This window comes from Harmonia axyridis, chromosome 5 (genome assembly GCF_914767665.1).
Source record: "Harmonia axyridis chromosome 5, icHarAxyr1.1, whole genome shotgun sequence".
In the NCBI taxonomy this organism is placed as follows: domain Eukaryota; kingdom Metazoa; phylum Arthropoda; class Insecta; order Coleoptera; family Coccinellidae; genus Harmonia; species Harmonia axyridis.
In genome coordinates this window covers 34531512-34545930 of record NC_059505.1, presented here as the reverse complement: position 1 = coordinate 34545930, position 14419 = coordinate 34531512, and the positions used below count along the sequence as shown (strand labels likewise).

The window sequence follows — 14419 nt, the reverse complement described above, 5'->3', positions numbered from 1 at the left end:
CTAGAAAATGTGGCGTGTCTAATCCCAGCATGCTACATTTCCCTTACCTCAACAATGCCATGTTCCCCCAAAACACCACATTCTTTCCAATAACTAGCCAACTCCTAAAAACATCTTCAAATCTCTATCCCTCCAAGCGGAAGGTTCTTGCAGAACGAGCAACACGAGGAGAGAAGCAGAGCAGCCAGCCAGCCGACTGACTGGGTCCACCAAAAAGAAGTTAGAGGCGCAGAACCAACCAGAGGCCATAAAGGTAGGTGAAAGTTATCGACAGGTCTAGCAGAACGATACACAAAATCCGAGAAGGAAGCAAAAAGATGCCAACATTTAGCAGTAAGTACGTGGTAGAATAGGGGCTACTTATGTTTCAGCCAGAGCCAGTTTAAGAGATTTAATTGAGGAGGTTCCGTTTCATTGCGACCTATTGGTCTACTGTTCCCCCCATCAGAGCTATTCTCCCCATAACATGAACTCCAGCTCGCCTTCCATGTGCAGAGTTCTAATGAACTTCAGTATCTGGGATGCCTTCAAGGAGGCTGATTCCTCAATCCTAAAAGTTTCTTGTCCAAGCAGATTTTGCATTGGCTAGTAATAGCTAGACATTCCGTAACCAGGTAATTCGGAGTTTTTTCCTCCTACCCACAGAATCTACACTCGTCATTTTCTGCTAGACTATTTCTCATGATGTGTTTTCTTAAGCGACAATACCTTGTGAGAATTTCAGTGAGGAGGTGTAGTATATTTTTGCTAAGATCCAGATACTTCTCGGATCTCGCAGTTTCTAAGAAACTTTTTGGAATGATCCAAACCAGGAAGATTCCGCCAGAGTGTTTCTCTTTCGGTTTTTTCCTTCTCCTGAAACTCTTTCTTATAGGTACATTTGTCTATGCCACAGAAAGGTTCCGGGACGATGAAAGGGGTTTTTGCTCCTTTTTTGGTAAATGTGTTGGCCTCTTCATTTCCTCTAATTCCTGAGTGACTGGGAACCCAGATTAAAAAGACCTTGTTATTCTATGTCATTGAGTTTTCTTCGGCACTCCAATACCATCTTAGAATCGATGATATGCGAGTTCAGTGCTTTCATTGCAGCCTGACTATCAGAGGGAGTCAATTTAGGACCTAGAGTGTAATTCTCGGTATATTCGAGGAATAACTATAACTTTGATGCCTTCAAATCTTAGGAAATTAGGTCAACAAAAAGTATGTTAATATAACACTGCTCTCAGTCGAAATCACTGAATCCTTTCAAAAAACTGTCCTCTTATAAATTCTCGGCATGAACTAAGGTGAATCCTGTGCTATGAAGACTTAGCATTTGCTTTAGTTTGCTAGTTCTCAGGTAGCAAGACCCTTGGGTCGAGATCAGAATCAAGAAGCGTCTCCGTTCACTGTGATTAAGTTCTAGGGGAGGAGATTCGCCGACCAAGTCCTTGCGGGAAACAACATCAGGCTTAAGTTCCGTATTCAAAGCTATGGGGGAAGCCATGGAACAAGGGAGCTCATAGGAAGGTAGACGCCTCATGCTTCTTAGGCTACCTACTGGATAGCTCCACCTCCTTCTACCCTTAAGGAAAGCCTCAAACTACCCAACAGGTGCCGACAGGAGTTTCACACTTGTCGAGATTTGTTGAATGTCCATATGATGGATTTTTTTCTATTTGAAAAAAAAAAAAGATTAGGCTAACCAAACCAGTGCAGGTTTATCCACTGGGCGTTTGGGGCTCAGGACCCAGAGGGTCCCAAAAGGTCCTGTACCCAACCAGAATTTCTGTTCATAACTATCGATAGCTCAAGATGAAAATTCTTCAAAATAATAGTAAATGATTTTGCTAAAATATTCTGGGAATCCCTTCTCTATGCTTATATCCGCATTTGTGTTAAAATTTAATAAATCGAGTAAAATTTCAAGAGGCCAGAAACTATAGAAATATGATAATCTAAGTAAGTAATTTAAAAAATCCTGAGTGGTGATGCACTCCAGTAGGTTCAAATGTTTTTTCGTACTAGATCACAAGGACATGGAGAAAAAGAATGTTATGAGTATGAAATTTTTTTTTGTGTGTTTTAGAAAATCATTTTTGATATCAATTTTTACAATAAAAATTGAAGATTTAAAATTAGTTTCATTTTTATTGCTTGGCTAGCGATCCCAAGAGATTCATCAGTCTCAAGGACACCAAGAGGTCCTTCGATCTTCTGTGTCCAGGGCCTAAAAAGACCCTTAACCGTAACTGATCCGAAGATTCCAAAGATTTAGCAATGAACGAAATGTACAAAAACCCACATAAAATTCGAGTTATCTAACAATTCCAAAACTTCGCGACCTTGCATGATTTTAGAAAGAAAGGCAAATATTCTAATGAAGAATTTCAATTTCGCTTCAAAAACGCGCGTATACGAAGGTGATCAAACAAAGAAATGGAAACTAGTTAGTAATTAGGTTGAGCATCATAACCGATTTTGAATTTCTTACATTATAATGAGTAATGACCCAAGTTGGCCGTGATAGGTGAAGTATTTGCCGAAGGTACTTGATCTGTCTACCAGAGAAGGAACTGTCAGTGCTCGACAAACATTCCGCAACAGTGCAGCTTGAACCACCTCTACCGATACGTTCTTCTTTCGCCAGATATAAACAAAGTAGAAGGCGCGAATTCACAAACTCGGCATCAGATTTTTCACGCCTCAGATGTGAAAGCGCCGGGAAATCGGTGAAAAATTGGATAAGAGTTTTCCTTGCATTCGAAAGACAACGACTGTGATTTTTATTTTTTGGTGAGTTTTTTTTCTTTGAAATGTACGAGAAATGTTCGGTGGTTTGTGTTGAAAATTTTCTATGACTACTGTTCCGAAAAGGGGTAGTTTTATATTGGCCGAACTTTTCTTGGAACGTAAGTAGGTTATTTGCGAAAGCTGTAATATATTTTGAAGAGTTTTCAACGATTTTTCCATTATTTCTTCAAACATTTTGATACAAAATTGCAGTAAATTCTACTGATTTGAAAAAAAACATTGTTCCTGGAGGTTTGAATGTAGAGTCCTTTATTCACTATTCAAAACTGAATTTTTGAAATTTCTCGTAGATATATACAAAGTAGTAATCAGAAGTAATCAGAATTTTCACGCATCAGATGTAAAATTGCCGGGAAATCAGTAGAAAATTGGATAAGAGTTTTCCTTGCATTAGAAAGTCTGTGATTATTTTCATTGACATGTACCAAAATTTCAGCGGATTCTGTTTTTTAAGAGTACTGTCTTGAGCGATGGTTGTTTCGAATTTTTCGAACTGTTTTTGGGAGAGTAACTAGCTTATTTTTCAAAACTCTGCTATAATTTATGAGTTTTTATCTATGTTTGCATTATTCATTGATCCATAAATTTTCGCAAATACACGTGCCCTTTTCTGTCCAATCATAATTTTTACGCATCAGTGGTAAAAGAGCCAGGAAATTGGTAAAAAATTTGAGTTTTCCATTCGGCGGTTTCTGTTGATAGTTTTCTACGACTACTGTCTCGAATGATGTTGAACTGTTTTTGGGAGCGTAACTGGGTTATTTTATGAGTTTTCATCTATGTTTCCATTATTTCTTCGATCCATAAATTGCAGTTGATTTTACTGATTTTACTGATGTTGGAAAACTATTGCTCCTTAAATTTTAACAATTTCTGCAGATATACACAAAGTAGTTCTTTTGTTCAATCATTCACGTCTCAGATGTGTAGGCGTCGGAAAATCGGTGAAAAATTGGATAATCATCTCTCGGAAATTGTAAAAATATGTTCAGAAAATAAAAAATAGATAATGGTAGCTTAAAACCCAGAAAGTTAGAGCTTCCTTTTCCACCAACCTCAGTTTTAACTCTAATGATACTTATTGAGAACAAAATTTGCTCCAAAGAGTTCAAAATACAATAATGTGAAATATACCGGCTATTTGTACTGTGGAGGTTGAAATGAAAATGAGAGATTTCTTTTCGTCCTCCGTTTTTTTGTGATAATTGTACGAATTTATAAAATCCTTATGAATCATTGATACAGATCGAAAGAATAAGAAACAAATACAATTAATTCACTTAATAATTGGATTTTCCAGGGGATATCAAGAGAATTGTTAGAAATTTTTCCTAGACATCGGTAATAGATTCGACAAAATCACTGGAAACCAAAAAGTTTAGTACTAAAAAAAATTCCTACTAATAATGGTCCACTAAAAAAAGTTCTGAAGGAAGAAAAAGGCCACTATTCGAAAAAAATATCACCCTGTACATTTGCAATAGAATTTTTTTTATTGATACATCACCGATATAAACTCTGAATTGAAAGGTCTATGCCAAATTTCAGTTACATTAGCGTTTGGAGTGAAGATGCTGTGAGAAACAAAATCAAAATCTTACACCCTGTACCTCGAAAAAAAGTATTTAGGGACCATTGTTAGATAGATTTTTTGTCTTCTAATAATCCGAAGAATCTCTCATTTTAATTTGTGACTGCATCCTGCATCGCTCAATTTGAGACAGGAAGATCCTTCAAAATGCATATTTCGAGTTGTAAACACCCGTTTAAAATTAATTGATGCATTTTATAATTATTTTAAACGCTCTTTCTTCTAATTACCTACGTTGCAGAATGTTATTACTTGACCAGATTAAACTACCAAAAAAAGTGTTATACAAATAAAAGTTCTATAATTATAGTTTGACTAGAGAGCGTGTCTAGTTACTGCCAATAATAGGTTTTATTGTACCGTACTGTTGCAATATGAATTACTTCACTATACAAACTGAAATCTATAGTTTGTTTCCGAATTGTCACGACTCAAAATCTGTCTCAACTTTTCCAACACGATTCATAGAAGACGTTTGTTTCATAGTAGATTTCAACACCAGTTTCGGAAAAAATGCACTGACGTTAAGTCAGGAACTTTTGTGGGCTGTTCATTTTTTTCGTGAAACTTATTATCCTTTCACTTTATTCCGTCTTCTCAACACAAATCAATATAAAATGAGATTTTACGAAAGCAGAATGAAACTTTCAACAAAATTCAATTAATTTTTTTTCATCAAGTAAATGAAAATGCATATAAAAACATGCTTGAACGTTCGATTTTTACTATTTTCGTTATATTAGCACCAAACAATGGATTCCGCAGTTAATTTTGTATTTTGCCTGAAATCGATATTGTTATTGAAATTTTCAAATTATTTGATAGTCAATGTTTTCTTGCCGTAAACTCGATATCTCATGAAAATTCCAACCTTGTTGTATCTTCTTTCATCTTGGTCTTTTTTGAGCTCCCTACAAATGAGAAAAAACATAATTTGGAAACGGTTTTTTCTATGAAAAAAATTCAGGAGACCATTTCTTTATTAGTGAAACTCAGTTGATTTCAGAAATAAGATAATTTTCTCGAAAAAAAGACAATGGTGTAGATTTTCAATAGGAAAAATATCATCGCACCCCTATATTATATATCTATTATATATCTAGGCCAATGGATAAATTTGACAGGACAAACTCACCTAATTCAGGAAATTACATCATATAGACTTCAGTACCTAAAAATTAAAACAAAGAATTTAATAGTACTAGAGTTATACGTAAAACACTTTTTTTTTTAACTTTAACACGCTCTATCTCGAAAACGAATCTTGTTAGAATATATGTTCATATGAACTTTTTTTTTCATAAAAAAAGTTGTTCTTTCTAACGCCAAAATTATTGCAGACCATTCTCTGTTCAAAATTTGAAGACATTTGGCCGAAATTAATTTTTTCGCTAATTCAGTCTGTTTGCCTACATTTGATTAATCAATTTCAAGTTTGTTTTCCAATTTTTCTTATGGTAACATTTCGAAATAGTGAAAACTACATTTATAGCTGTAGTAGGTATTAATTTCTATTATTCTACTCAAAAAAAAAATCTCTGAACATTTTTTATCGAAAATGAAAGAAATATGGGTAATAAATTAAAAAAGTTTTCAAAAATTCGAAATTTCAATTCAAAAACTAGTCTATTACTCATTAATGATTCCTACAAAATTCGTTGAATTGAAAATTTTCAAATATCTGTAGAATACCATTTCACAAACCATAAAACTATAATTATGAATAGATAATCATTTACCTATTCATTTGAATAATCCACTAATAAACATTTCTATTCCGAATTATAGGAAAAATTTCATTTGATTTATTCACCCAATATATAATCAGCAACATAAATTAAGGTCTTGTCTCATCTCACTACGTCATTGCGCCAGATCTTTTGATTCGCCAGAGCTGCTACCAATGAAATCACAAGAAACCAGTTACGTATAGATTAAACGTTACATCGGTAATAGGAAGTACATTTTTATCAAATACCTTACCTACATTATCATGTGACAATAAAATGCATAATTCGAACAACAGAAACTGATTTATAACTATGCAACGCCTTTCAGTTAATCGTTATTATCTTGAAATTAAAATACGATGCAGATAGTTAATTCTGAATGAAATACTGGTATGATGTGAATCATTATGAAAGTGCAATGTACATAATATCTGAAGAGATGGAGATTGTAGATTCGTTGTATCTTGCATTTGAATCAAATCGCCAATCTGCATATTTCTCAATAGATTCTGTTTCAACAACTAAGTATATGGGTTGGTGTTGTTGATGCAAAAATCTTCTGGTAAACGTTCAACCTTTCGGAATTGTAAAATTTATGATTTGTCTTTATTACCCGGCAAAATATTATGCAAGATCCGAATATAGTTCAATGCCTAAAATTTCTTTCGTAAATGAGTGTAGAATTATATGAAAGCTAATTTGAATTCTTAAGAAAAAAACAACAACAACAAATCGAATCGAATATTGCTGATATTATCATAATATCGATCTGATCTATTGCAAGTGAATGTATAATAACAATCGCAGGCTGTGAGTTGAATTTTGATTTGATCGCATCATCGGAAAATTAAAACAGAATATCAAGAAAAAACCTAATATTTCAGTGGCAACATATCTGGCCGAGTCGATATCTTTGGATATCGATACATTTGGATGTAAAATAACAATATTAGGTAAGGTTAATGAAAAATATCCTGTTGCACACATAACCAGAAACATACAAATTTTCAGCATAATAAATAATATAAAAATGGCTGACAGCTGCACTTGGTAATTAATGAAGAAAATACAGAAAGAAGAAGTACACTTCCAGCGTTCAATAAGGTGCCTACTTCGTTTGTTTGTCATCTTGGGTTGAGTTATGCGGTATCATCGAGATAGAATAGAATCTATATTCTAGAGATAGATAGAATAGAATCTATATTCTATCTCGATGTGCTGTACTGATGATCCCTAACATGGGTGAAACCGGTATATCGCTACTCTCCCTCGATGACATGCAGTCTCCTTGGGTTACTTTCGATTAGATTCCTACGTAATAACGTGGAAGTCTTCTGTGTGACAATGGTTATGTTGATGGCATTTTTGCTTATACATTAACCAGATAGATAATTAATATCGTATGATATTACACACTTGAAATTGTACTTCTTCTTTCAGCATAATATCGAAAAAAAATGTTTCCGTAGCAACTGATCCGGCTAGATTGAAATTCACTTAATAACTACCTATTTAATGTAAAATAATCATTTAAACGTTTTTGTCGTATCTATCTTGTAAATAATAGTTATTCATAATATAATTGTAGAAGGCATTGATATTCTTCCACGATTTCAAATTTTAAAACTAGCCACGAGGAGACGAATTTTTGAATGAAATAGTGATAGAATGAGCCTTTTCTACAGGTATTACCTATAAATTATTTTCTCTGTGATTCACTGCACTTTTATTCTTATTTAGGGGTTATTTGTTCAGTGATTTTTGCATTGAAAAATATTGGATGGTAAATCTGTTTTATGAACACAAATTTAATAAAGTTCCGAATACCAACATATTATAATGAAATATAACCAGGAAATCTCTATGAAACTGAGATATTCTCGCATGATTTGGTTCTACAGGTTCAGATTGATATTATTATTAAAATATTCTGAGAGAAAAAAGTGACAATTTGTCCTCCAAGGAAGGAGCAAAGGTAATCTTGAGAACTAATTCTGATGAATCTTGAGATTACCACGAATATTCTAGGATATAATTCAGTTGAAGAAAACATTTATAGACGTAAATAACACTTGTTAATTATGTAAAAATTGCTGCGGTTTTCTGCGAAAACAAATACTTCTACATAATTCCATGAACATTTTCCATATTAATTTAAATTGCTCATAAATTTGTAGCCAATCATCGAATAGTGTTAGTGTATCTATTCTTCTCATTGTCTATTTTGGATTCCGACCTGAACATAAGTCACATGATCTTCTGAAAATAATAATAATTTTCGTAATTCGCAAGCGATAAATCTGTAACTTTTGACGTTAACATATTGAAATATCGATAAACATTATTGTCGTTGAAAAGAATTAGTTTTTCAGTAATATTCATGCATTCAACCATAAATTTCAATGATTCTTACATATTTTATGAAAGATTTAAAAACGAAGGAGAACCCGTGTTCTTCATCCGGTACTCCTATACAACTTGATGTTTAAAATAACAGAATCATTGAGATATTGGTTAAATATTCAGAAAACCAATGAACAAACCAGGAAACTATAATTTATATCAATCGGAAAATGATTTCCAATTGGTGTTACGTAAAATATATCCATAATATAAAATATAGACATGATGTTTGTCATAGATCGAGTTCTAGGTCAAACGAGTAAACAATTTTGCAATTTTAAATAGGACATTTGGTTTAGTCGTTGGAAAATTGCTGATCATTGTGGTATTTGACACACATCATGATGAATTCTTCTTCAGAGAGGAGAATATCCGAAAACAATAAAAGTTCAATATAATTTCACGTTAATTCTTCAAAAATTCAAATCATATCGCATAATTGATACCAAAATCGGTTACAGCGATTATAGCGATCTTCCAACTTTTCGATACTATTGTTGTAGTAAGATTTCTCTTTCACTTCAAAATAGGCCTCAGTTTCGGCGATTACTTCTTCATTGGCGCTAAATTTATTTCCAGCGAGCATTCTTTTGAGGTCTGAGAACAGGAAAAAGTCGCTGGGGGCCAGATCTAGCGAATACGGTGGATGCAGAAGCAATTCATGCCATTTTGCTATCGTTTTCATTGATTTGGGACACGGCGCATTGTCTTGATGAAACAGCACCTTTTTTTTTCTTCAAATGGGGCCGTTTTCTGAAGATTTCATCCTTCTGATCGATTGTGAGCTCACGTGGCACCCATTTATTGCATACAGCTCTCTCGTACAAATATTCGGGAATCATATGATGTACACGTTCAAATGATATCTTCACAATATCTGCTATCTCGATCAACTTCACTTTAAGGTTATTCAAAATTATTTTGTGCACTTTTTGATTTTTTTGTCGGTGTCCCTTTTTTATGGGGGTCCACTGCGTTCGCCGTCTTCAGTGCTTATTTCACCACGTTTAAACTCAGCATACCCATCAATGATGGTTGATTTTCCTGGTGTAGACCCCGAAATCTCTTCATCAAGCCAAGATATTGCTTCAACTATATTTTTCCCTTCAAAAAGCAATATTTTATCAACACACGAAATTCTTTTTTTTCGATCTTTTTTCAAATAACAAAAGTAGCTACACTCACAACGCAATATCTCACAAACTAATGGTCGGACTGCTATCAAATTTTGACACGTATCGTTTGAAGGTTGGTACTAACTAAAAATCATATGGATTTAATACCAGCACTGCCATCTGTGCATCAGACCGGGGACTTTTCAATTGACCCAATATGTACTCTATCTCATTTCATATAATTCTCATTGATTATCAAAACGTCTGTACTTACAAGGATCAATTCATTTATTTCGAAGTTACATATTAGGTTTTTCCTAAGCTCCTTCAATTTCTGAAAAATTGGGGCATCTCAAAAACGATAAGTTTTAAGTATATGAAACTGCGAATGAACTTGGGTCCATTTATTCTATGCAATCTGAAAATTCACTAAAAAGCAGGATTTTCCATGAGAAAAAACATATGTGTGGTCATTTACATTTGTTTGGTACACCCTGTGTATTTCCAAACAGTTTGAAAATGTAGCTCTTATAAAACCTAATTATATTGTTTCGGAAAAAAAATTGAAAATTTCTGCGCTTAACCGTAATAGAGCCAATGGTAAAACGCCCTGTATAATTAACACCTTAATTTCTAACCTTAAAAATGATTAAAACAACACTATAATACCACAATGAAACACAAATAACAAAATTTCCACTCATCATTGAAAACAGAAATATGTTCGTTATTGAAAATATTAAAATATATTCGAATGCGTTCAAATTATCTTGTATAGAGCAGGTTAAGGTTTCCTATAGATAAATCCTTCATGTCTGCTTGCTTTCTCAACTTTTCCTCTTTGAACACTCGTTATAGTTTCAAATCACGACCTTTTCCTCAATTAAATAACTGAATCTGCCTACTCTTGGGATTTTTTGATCATTTTTATGTGGGTATTCGACCTTTGCATTCGAAAAGCATTGATCTTACTTTGAGAAATTCTTGAGATTTCCTTCTCATAAAATATAATAATTATTGCTAATGAGCTCCTAATTATGCTCTACAAGAAGTATTCGGAAGAATATTTTCCCACCTGAATTCTTGAAATTACAATTAATTAATTATTTGAATGAAACTTTGGAAAATTTTCAATTTCTCCTGATCTTTTTATTATTCTAAAATTATGCGTATATTCCAAAAATAGAGCAAATTACTTTATATTTCATAGATAATGTAATAATCATTACTTGAAAAGTTATCCTTTCAAATCTATCATGGCTAGGACAATAATATTCCATATCATTATATATTCAATATCACTATGCTTTATTTTATTTTTTCTTTGAAATTCTATCAAATTTTCGAACTAGCTTAATTCAAACAATAAACTTTGAAAGCCAGAAAAAAATAGTTTTTTGGCTGTACGATAGAGAGAATTGACAACAAAATATAAGGTGTACTGAAAAGAAATCCATAATTTTTGCATGGAAAACAGTATGTATAATGATTGAATCATTATACAGGGTGTCCCATAAGTGGCACGTCACAGTGACACCGGAGGTAGGTCACCTAAAGAGGGACCTAACCAGCCTAACATGACCCCAGTAAAAGTTGCATGGTTTTCGAGTTATTACCAAATTACGTTTTTTAATGAATTTTCCCCTTTTTTAACATTGTCAGGCTCAGAATTCTGCTGGAAAGCTCTCGAAGCTTATTTTTTTGTTGTAATGGAATCTTAAATAGTTATTTAAGATGACATGAGTATGATTCTGTCAAAAAGTTATGTGGATTTCCGTAAATTAATGGATAAATCTTGATTTCAATTGCTAGCAAAACGAGAACTTCGACTTTGGACACCTGCTGTGAAAAAAAATCCTTGAAACAAAACGAGCAAGTAACATCAAAAAATTGGGCATTTTAGACAGATTTAGAAATGGTACAATACACGAATCTTATGCCCATAAAACTAGGTATTTTCATCATTTTACCGATGCCCTACTTAACTAAGTTGAAACTAGGAACCCTGCTATCAGGTAATTTTGCCGCTTGCTATGACATTACATTTGATACCGGGCTTTGTTATTATTTGTTAAAGTCACAATAGGGAAAAAGATGGATTAGGGGAAGCGAAAAAGGAATATTATTGAAAAAAAAAGTAAATTAATTAAAAACAGACTTAACTTTCGATTATTTATTTAATTCTTAAATCTAACTTACAGTAAATGTTCAGACTGTTTCCCTCGGACTCTAATGCATAAATGACACCGTTTTATAAAATTACGATTCAATTTTCTTAAACTAATTTCCGATATGGTCCGGGCTGCGTCGAATACGCGTTCACGCAATTCTTCCTCGCTTCTTATTCGACGCAGCCCGGACCATATCGGAAATTAGTTTAAGAAAATTGAATCGTAATTTTATAAAACGGTGTCATTTATGCATTCGGTCCATGAGTTTTTTTTTGCGTTAACCCGTGTGGTACCTATACATTGAGCTTCTTCTTGAGTTCTTATGCAAATGGTTCGAAACCATAAACCCTATTTGCAAATTCAACCTCTTGGCTTGCATTTTCGCCGTTATCGAAAAAGAACTGTGGAATATAGCGTATTTTCTCTTTGCTAGTGTCCATCTTTGACGCGCGCTATAGGGCGTGCCAACTCTGTATCTCTTAAACGGTAATTAATTTTTATGTTATATATTATTTTTATATTTTTCGAACAGAAACCAAGATATAGCGAAATATTTGTAAGTCACTCTTCAGAAACGCACTGTAACTTGAGAACGAATCATGATATCTGCTTTCTGATATCTTATTAGTTCGAAAAAAGTGGTCGAAGATCCTTGAAGATTTTTTCTCTAAGTCTTATCGATCTCGAGATGCTTTCAGTGAGCATCGAATTTGGGACACCCTGTACCTACTATATTCTTTCATTAATTTAGTAATTCACGAATAAGACTAATCTTTCTTGTTTTCTGAAACGTAATTTGATTCAAAATATCAACCTAATTAATACATAGGAAACTGCAATTTCATTTTATTCAATCAAGCAGTAAGACAGAAATCACCAGTATCTACATCCTTTTGAAGCACATATGTACTTACTTGAACTTCTTGTAATAATCAAGGTTGACATTCTCTCCGGAAGGTTAATAAATTGATTTCTTTCTCATTTTTGAGGAAATTTAAATTATTTTATCTGTTGGAATATGTATGTACCTTGAGTATATATACCTTATAGAATACGGTTTCATAAAAGGTTGTGAAAGGCTTATTCTATAGCAGATTGTCTCCTGATCTAGAACATTTTGGTAGAAAATCGATTGCTATATAGTATATACCAATGATTCATTTGGAAGAATTAGGTTGATGAATTTTAGATATAAAGGTATTCAAATTCAAGGTATGACATGAAAAAAAATCTTTACAAATCATTCCAGATTGGTTCAACTATTTGATGTTGTTCCCATAATTTACATTGTTTCAGTTGACAGTGAGACACAGTAGCAACGCCTAGACAAAGTTAAGACGAATATAAAACGAAGAAAATATTATGAAATTTTCAGAATAAGTTTATAGAAATGAAATTCCCAAAAACTGAAGGTCATGACAGAAAATAATTTCTATATATTAAATTCGTATGGAATTCCTTGAACTTGAAAAAACGCCGCTAAATACCAATCTGTCTGGTTTTATGATCGAAGGAGATTCCTGCGCTATGACTTGTCAAAATTCCGATTAGTAATTGTTGATTTTTATCCCGCGAAAATGATCATTATACTTTGAAGCATCTGTGTTGTAATGAGTTAATTTGTCTGATGTAAAAAAGTGTATCCAAACACGACCTTAAATACATTCATGCTGATTCAACTGATTGTTACACATATCACAAAGTTTTCTTTGTTGAGGAATACTGAATTTATTGATTCAACGTCTTGGTTTATTATTAGTGAAATTAGAGTCTGTAAAGCAATAAAAAAATTAAATTCCTATTGAATTCTTCCTAAATCGAAGGACACAATATATACTAACTGTCGAAGAAATTGCTACACCCAAAAGGAGCTGTTTGAAATTTAAGGTTTTTTTTTGGTAAACATAGATAGTATAGCAAGGAGTAAATGATTGAAATTTGGAGAAAAACACGAAGGGTTTACAATTTTTTTGAATTAAATTCTTAATAATGTGTTTGTCCACCGTGATTATCTATACACTCCCCATCAATACCTCTCGGCATTGATGCAATAAGATGGTCTATTTCTTCTTGAGGGATACTATCCCAAGCTACCTGTACTTCATGTCTCAGAGCCTCCAAAGTCCGTGGGGGCTGGGGTAAATTTCCATTTCTTCTACCCATGATGTCCCAAACATGTTCTATGGGCGAAAGATCGGGGGATCTGGGCGGCCATGGCAAAAGATTCACATGGGTCGCTTCAAAGAAGTTTAAACTAAATCTGGCATCGTGAGGTCGGGCATTATCTTGCTAAAATATTGGATTCTCCAGCACGTTAAGGTAAGGGAGAACATATTACTCCACTATTCCTTGAAGGTAACGCAGCGATGTCATGTTACCTCGAATAAAGACTAAAAATCTTGCAAAAAACGATAACAACATTCAAGTAACAAAAATTGAAAAATCCTACACGATTTTTTCTCCAAATTCAATCATTTACTCCTTGCTATGCTATCTATGTTTTACCGAAAAAATTTAAACAGCTCCTTTTAGGTGTTGCAGTTTCTTTGTCAGATGACATATTCAATTGGAATTAATTCAGAAATCTAATGATACCTACAATCTAACGTTCTCCAA

General features: G+C 33.3%; 1 protein-coding gene across 1 annotated transcript in view; it reads left to right on the top strand.

Moving 5' to 3' along the window:
* Positions 1–2541: 2541 nt before the first annotated feature.
* The window catches only part of LOC123680925, a 38176-nt gene continuing 26298 nt past the window's right edge, over positions 2542–14419 (top strand). Inside the window, exon 1 of the mRNA XM_045619048.1 lies at positions 2542–2775. The gene's annotated coding sequence lies outside the window, so the exon portion shown is untranslated. The remainder of the gene's footprint in view (positions 2776–14419) is intronic.